We start from the raw sequence: 8,198 nt of genomic DNA, 5'->3' as shown, positions 1-8,198 counted from the left end.
CTTAGAACTGTAAACTAGCAACTTATTAAATTCCCCTTTTGAAAGTCATTCTGTTTCTGGTATATTGCATTCCGGCAGCTAGCAAACTAAAACAAGGACATTGGAAAGAACAGGCTTTTGTTATAGCTACAACCAGGGAATAGTTCCCATTTTTCTCCCTCAATTGCAAGTACTCCAAAGGAAAAACCATCAGTAAACAAGAAATAAGTAAAAATCACTGGGCAGAATGAGGGGAATTTGTACGGAGGAAATTGCAGACTAATGAAACTGTCATTTTGCCTAAAGGGGCCCTCACTAAGATGCAGTCCATATCAGGTATCTTTCTAGGAATCACATCTATGTGAAGTGTTTTTTCTTTACATTTTTCACTTATGTAATGTGGCATATTGAATTTGAAATCAGGATATTGGAATTTTGAGTCTGTCATTCAGTAGCTAAACAATCAGTACAGTTTCCATTTCCTCACTTGTAATGTAGTACAGTGAGAAGTATCCTTCATGTCTGGTATAATTATGATGAGTAAAGATTTTATTCATTTGTTCCTGCTTTTATTCATTCAATAGACTCTTCATTGAATTCCCACATGTTCTAGACACTGGGAATATGGCGGCAAGGAAGACAAATTCTCTTTCCCCATTGTATGCTAATGGGAAAATAATCACAATAGACCAATTAAAAAATTGGCCAGACAGTATTAATTCATGATAATTATGAAGAGCATAAAATAATGTGATAGAGTGATGGGAAGGGATGTTTTATCATGGAGAATTTAGTTAATCTGCATTTCCTAAAATTTTTGTATCATTGATAGTAATACCATCAACTGATAGTAATACAATGATACAAAATTGATAGTATTACAAAATTCTGCAATTTATCAGCCTTATCACAATTTCCAAAATCTTTTATTAACTTTAAGAATCTAAACTAAGATTAGATCAAGTAAATTGGTGCATAATCTATAGACACCTGGAAAATTTATAAAGGGATAGAATAAAAAGCATTGCTCACAAAACATAGTATGTATACACACAAACACTGTTCCTCTTATTTTTATGTTTGAGAGTGGCTAAATCCTTGTGTTATGTTCATGTATAGGTTTAATTTTGTCACTTTAATAAATGTTAAGGGGACATATGACTGAACATTGTGCTGCTACAAAAAGGAATGATGTTGTGAGGCATGCAATGATGTGAATGAACCTGGGGGACATTTGGTGAGGCAGAATAAGCCAGAAACAAAAGAACAAATATTGTATGATCTCATTTAGAAAACGTAAGAAAACTGGGGCTTAGATTGTAAACTCTTATAGCAGTCACATGTCATCGGATTTTGAGAGGCTGTATTATATAGTATGCCAGGTATTTAGAGATAAGAACGAAGCTGACCAGGTCGGGATTAAGGTAATTCAGAATACAGGGGTAAGGAAGACATTGTCTGTATTCTTTGAGACCAAAGGAAAAAAGTTTATTTTGTCTAGAATCTAAATTTTCTGTAGCACATAATCTTGCTCAACCTGTCTGGATAGATCATTTAAACAACCCAAGCACAGAGCCCAGAATAAGAATGAGGGCCTTTAATTCTGTCTATCTTAATGTAATGCCTGGATGTATCCCAGAGTATATTAAGCAGATAATCAGGAAGTGTTGGCAAGATCCCTTGTTGAATGGGAGAAAAATAGGGAGTTATGAAACTTCCACCAGAGAAACTCCTGATACTGTGTCAAACATTAAGGAAACCCAAATCATAGGCCAAGTCCTTGATCTTGAGGCTTGCTCTTGTGAGGCTTATGTGTTTAGTGGAGAAGCTTAGCCTACCTGCAGGTATGCCTAAGAGTCACCTCCAGGAGGACCTCTTTTGTTGCTCAGATGTGGCCACTCTCTCTCTAAGCCCAACTCTGCAAGTGAAACCTTCGCCTTCCCCCCTACATGGGACATAACATCTGACATCCAGGGGTGAAAGTCTCCCTGGTGGCATGGGAGATGATTCCCAGGGATGAGCCTGGCTCTGACACTGTGGGATCAACAATGCCATACTGACCAAAAACGGGGAAAGAAGTGTAACAAATAAGGTATCAATGGCTGAGAGAGTTCAAATAGAGTTGAGAGGCTACTCTGGAGGTCACTCATACGCAAGCTTCAGTTAGACATTGCTACCTGTCATAACTTGCCTTTCCAGAACATCAACTAGTTCCATCCCCCTATCCCATATTGTCGATAGCCCCTTCCAACATGAAAAAATTAGAATGGGCATAGCCTAAACACCCTTAAAGAGTGGGAGAAAGATCAAAGGTGATGGTGGAGTTACACAGAGAGGGTAGGGTTTAACAAATGGGTAAGAGTGCTGAATCATTATATTGATAATTTTTTTTAATCTTCAGTACCTTAGAGCAACTGGAAGTAAAAACCTGAAAGTGTGAAATTATAACCCATACCAAACTCTGAAATCTGTTCTACAACTAATTGTTGCAATGTACTTGGAGATTTATTGCTTTTTTTGTATATATGTTATATTTCACAATAAAAAAAGTTAAAGAAAAGAAATGTTAGAAGGTTGTACATGGCCAAACATTAGTATATTTGCTTCTGATCTTTGCTGGTCTGCTAAATGCTTTTATATTTCAAATCATATTCAGGTATCTGCTTATAGTTTTCTCTGTCTATGAAGAAATAAATGGTAGCTACAATTATTAAAAGTTGTAATTTATATGGACTATTGAGATTATACCAAGAATTGAAATGGTCAAGAAATATGAATGTGTATGCAACAAAATGGGAGTGGTTTTGTTTATCAAGGAAAAATAGAGTAATTACTTCATAAAGTAAAACATGTCTGATTATACCAGAATGTGAAAAAAGTTTGGAAAAGGCAAAATTTGAATGGATTAATAGCAGTTTAAGGGAAAAAATTGTTTTCCTTAAATTTATAATACCTACAAATAATGGGTTTGGAAAGACACAATGAAATATGTTAAGATTTTGACAAAAGTGACTCTATTTTAATGAGTTTAGTCATAAGATTTTTTTAAAGGTTTGTGAATTCTTTATTGCCAAGCCTTGTATTAATGCAAGAAAATTTGGTTTTCTTTTTCTCTATGTTAATATGACAAACTGGTCTTGGAGGATATTGTGTGTTCTTAATAAGAGATAGTAAAAGTTATCTCTAAGTTCTGTGAAATATGCCAAAAGAGCAGATCTCACTGGAATAACTTTCTGGCCTTTTGTTAAATGTGTCATGTTATTTAAAAACAAAACAAGACAAAAATAACAACAACAACAATAACAACAAAAAGCTGCAGAAGTTCCTAATTTCTGAAAGAGCTGAAGTTCCGTATAATTGTTTCCTTTGCTTATGTTTAATAATATCGGATTGTCACTCTGGGTAATAGGTAGTTAAGCTACAACCCATTCATTGCTCCCAGACATTTAGTTTTTGTCTTAAGCTAGTGATAATTTTTATTTGAAAATTCTTTTTTATGTTGCCTTTCAAGATCAGTTCCTGAATTGGAAAAATTAAATTGTTAAGGTATATTCACACAGCAAAACATCTTTGGTGCTTCCTAGGTGGCTAAAATACCAAAGGCTTGTTCTCTAACATTGTAACTCATTGTGCTGGTGTGAATCTATAATGTCCCCCCAGAAAAGCCATGCTTTTAATCCCGAGTCCTACACCGTAGGTTGGAATCTCTTGATTAGATTATCTCCGTGGAGATGTGACACACCCAGCTGTGGGTATTAACTTTTGATTAGATGGAGATGGGACTCCACCCATTCCAGATGGGTCTTGATTGGTTTATTGGAATCCTTTAAAAGAGGAAATGTTTTGGAGAGAGCCAGAAACGACAGAGCCTAGAGAAACGACAGAAGTCTCAGAGCCAACAGAAACTTCACAGCAGAGCTGAGAGATGCAGACACATGGAAAACAGAGACACAGATGTTTGGAGATGCTTGGAGCCCAGCAGGTGTCACCATGAGATATTAAAGTTGATTTCTCATTGCCCCATGGCCATAGTATATTTGTACCCTTGAGGAAACATGGAACAAATCCCAACAAATCCCAACAGAGGATTTTCCTCTCTTCTGTTGTGTGATTGGCTCCTGTAATAAATTAAAAGAACTTTGAATCTTATTAACAACAGGTGGTTTCTGCCTTCCTCCCATGCTTACCTAAAGGCCTCTACTGTGAGCTACAGTGTCTTTAACAAAGGACAATCCTAGAACCTCGGTAGAAGAAAAAATACCAGGTACTCGACTGGAGTAGATTTAAGGGGTGAAGCATCTCAGAATAAGCTGACAGTAAACATCTGTAGACTGAACTATGAAAATGATTCAAGATTGCTAGGACTCTTCTTTAGTCCAGAAGCAAATGACTTCATGGAAGCAGATTGTTGATCCAATATTTGTGAGCCAAAAATAAATCACATGAGCCTAATGAACTGATGAGGGAAGTATAATTGGGGTTATTAATTTTACAGTATTGTTGGATTGCTTTTAATGATATATGAGGAAGCTCTTTTATCTTTCATTCTTTTATTTATTTATTTATTGCTTTCTTGTTTTTTTCCCTAACCCTCAATTTAGCAATCTATACTTATGCAAACTGAAATGGAATACTTTTTTATTAGAAAAGTTGTAAGTTTACAAAAGAATCATGCAGAAAACATAGAGTTTCCACTTACCTCCCCCCCCTCCATTAACACTTGGCATTAGTGTGATATCTTTGTTACAATTGATGATAGAATATTATTATAATTGTACTGTTAACTTTGGTCCATTAGAGTTCACTGTTTGTGTTGTACAGGCCTATGTTTTATTTTGTTTTTTAAGTCTTATTCTAGTAACATATACACAACCTAATATTTCCCCTTCTAACTACATTCAAATATATAACTCAGTGGTGTTAATTATATTCACAGTGTGGTGCTACTCTCACCACTATCTATTACCAGAAATTTTCCATCGCCCTAAACAGAAATTCGATACCAAATAAGCATTAACTCCCCATTCCCTCCCTCCACTCCTGCCCCTGGCAACCTGTGTTCTAGTTTCTGACTCTATGAATTGTCTTCTTCTAATTATGAAATGGAATACTTTTTGAATGATATCTTCTTTCCACTGACCCCTCAGAATTCAAGATTCAGTGCTTTTAACAAGCTGATGGCAATGTAATTATTTGTATAGATTCAAGAATCTGCCCCCCTCCTTTACCAGTATGTAAAATTATTGCACAATCAGAGCCACCCCAAGAGTCTTATATTTGTAAATAAATTTCAGGTAATCAGGTATGATAAGTTCACCATGGGAAGAACAATAATTGTATTTCCTATGTAGAACTGATGCCTACAAAGCCCTGTCAGGAAACTGATCTATTTCCTGTTTGGTTTTTTTTTTTTTTTTGCGTACACAGTCCCAGCCACAGGAAGTCCACTTTCTGGTTGCCAGGAACCTTATAAAGTGTCAAGGATCTTAAGAAAAGAGGAAGTCACCCATCTTTATAGGAATTGCAAATGAAACCTGATAATGATTAATTTCTTACCAGGCTGTGGTTTTCTGGTCTTAGAACAGATGAGCAAATAAGAATAATTTTTTAAAAATTTATTTGGAATGGTCCCTTGGGGGACTTGAAAAAAAGAGTATTGTTATATCTTACATTCATTTTTTTAAATAGACTTAGTAGTGACTATTTTTCCTCTGTTTTAGAATATAATTGATTTGAGGAGGAAAACTAATTCAGAATAATAATTTTAGGTGCAGAAGTGAAACATGAAGGAAGATTGGTTTTTGTTGACTAAGTCAGAAAGAAATTTTGAAATATGAATTTGAATAGCAGCATTAGTGATTTAAGTGTTTAGCAAAGGAAAAACTGAATCTAATAAATGAAAGTCTGGTGTTTACGTTTTAAAGTACTCCATTTTATGGTTACACTTTAAATAAACCAATAACATCAGGTCCTCATATTTTAGGAATGTAATTTTTAACTAGCATCGTTTAACTGATTTAATCATGAAATATAAAATTCTGTGCCCTGGTATCTATTGAAATTTAAGCCATTTGAAAATGTGACAAATGAACTTCATGAAAGTTGGCAACAGTTCTGGTACTAAAAACTGTGATTGTTTCTTATGTTTATGTAACCTGCTTAGTATTGAATTCCTCTACCAAGAGGGTTTTCCTAAGACGATGCGTCATTATTTACCCTTAACTTCTACAATCTGTGACATCAGATTTTTAAAGGGCTTTATGTGAACTATGATATTGTAATTTTTCTAAGCATTTTAAAAAGGGTAACAAATTATATATGTACTAATGCTCTTTTAAAAAATAAGACAGGAATAGTTGATGGTATCTATTAGGTTTTTAACAATGGAACAGTTCCTTGAAATAACAGTTGTGTATAGTAAGGAAATAAAACACTAACTTTATGTGTATTCAGTTTAAATGGTTATGTATTTTTCAATTGCCAAGAAAAATAAACAACTTTGTACATTTGAAAGAAAAAAAAAATTTATTTGGAATGGTCCCTTGAGGGACTTGGGAAAAAAAAAAAAAAGAGTATTGGTAGAGTCCCTTGGGGAACTGGTGAAAAAATTTGGAACTATTAAACTTTCCCAGCTAGGAAACCACTGGTGCTTTCTCAAACATTAGGGACTCCCAAGAAAATAGGAGTTATTTTTGAGCCTTGCCTCATGAAACATTTCTGTAGTAGAGAAGCTAAGACTACCTATAATTATGCCTAAGATTTACTTCCAGGGAACCTCTTTAGTTGCTTAGATGTGGCCTCTCTCTAAGTTCAATTCTGCAAGGAAAATGACTACCCTTCCCTCCAAGTGGGACATGACATTCAGGGGTGAACGTTTCCCTGACAATGGGGAATGTGACTCCCAGGGACGGGCCTGGCCCTGGCACTGTGGAATCGATAATGCCTTCGGACCAAAAGGGGGAAAAGAAAGGTAAAAAAAAAAAAAGATATCAGTGGCTAAGAGGGCTCAAATAGAGTTGAGAGACTATTCTGGATGCTGCTCTTAAGCAAGCTTCAGCTAGATATTGCTAACTGCTACAGCTTGCCAACCCCCAACCAACACCATGCCTATTAATCCTAAAGAACATCCAGGGCTCTAACTGAGACTCTATGAAAGTTTCATGCACTGAGTTTACTCTCCTGAAACCCGTTGCCTTCAGAGGGTTTTTAGACTAGATAATTCCTCAAACCCAGAGGGGCCAGCCTCTCCAAGAACATAAAATAATTCTACCCCCTTATCCTATATTATTGACACCCCTTTTTAAGATGAAAAAGAAAGAGCGTAGTCCAAAAGTCCGAAATAGCATGGAAGAAGGATCAAAGGAGAAGGATGAATTATAGTAGAGAAGACAGGATTTAACAAATGTGTATGACTACTGAATCACTATATTGATATTTCTTTTAGCCTCTAGTGTTTTGGAGGAGCTAGAAGGAAAAATTTGAAACTGTGGAATGATAACCCATTCAAACTATGAAATCTGTTCTGTAGCTGCTTGTTAGAGTGTACTTTGAAGAATATTGCCTTTTCTATCTTTTCTTTGTATATATGTTATTTTTCACAATAAAAAACATTTATATATACATTTGGAGTGATTGAAGCTATGAAAATTCAATCTCCAAACAGAAGTTAGTTCTCCAGCTAAATAGTTGCTGAGCACAGTGACTATAAATTTGATGACCCTACAACTATGAAGCTTCCATATAAATGAATCAGTACAAATAACCCCAAAATATAATGTGATCTGCCATTTTATGATAAAATGTTTTTCAGGTTTATGATTGTAGAGTTTGAGTGTTAAGAATAATTATTCAAAGCTTGGAAATAAATTGAAAGGATGACTGGGTGTCCATTCAATATCATAGCATCATCTAACAAGCCTGTCTAAAGGGAATATATCTTTGCTTGACTCACTATTAATTAAGGCCCAGACATTTTTTTACATTTAGAACTCCAAAAATTTAAATGCCAAATTGTAGAAAACTGATAAGATACAAATATTTTTTGTTTTGTTTTGTCATATCCAAGACATGTGTTCTAGTTTGCTAGCTGCTGGAATGCAATACACCAGAGATGGATTGGCTTTTGATAAAAGTGGATTTATTTGGTTAGTTCTTCAGAGAAAAGGCAACTAACTTTCAGCTGAGGTTCTTTCTTACATGGGAAGGCACAGGATGGTCTC

Source organism: Tamandua tetradactyla, chromosome 20 (genome assembly GCF_023851605.1).
Source record: "Tamandua tetradactyla isolate mTamTet1 chromosome 20, mTamTet1.pri, whole genome shotgun sequence".
NCBI classification, from domain to species: domain Eukaryota; kingdom Metazoa; phylum Chordata; class Mammalia; order Pilosa; family Myrmecophagidae; genus Tamandua; species Tamandua tetradactyla.
The sequence above is the reverse complement of the archived record's forward strand: the minus strand, read 5'-3'. Positions refer to the sequence as shown.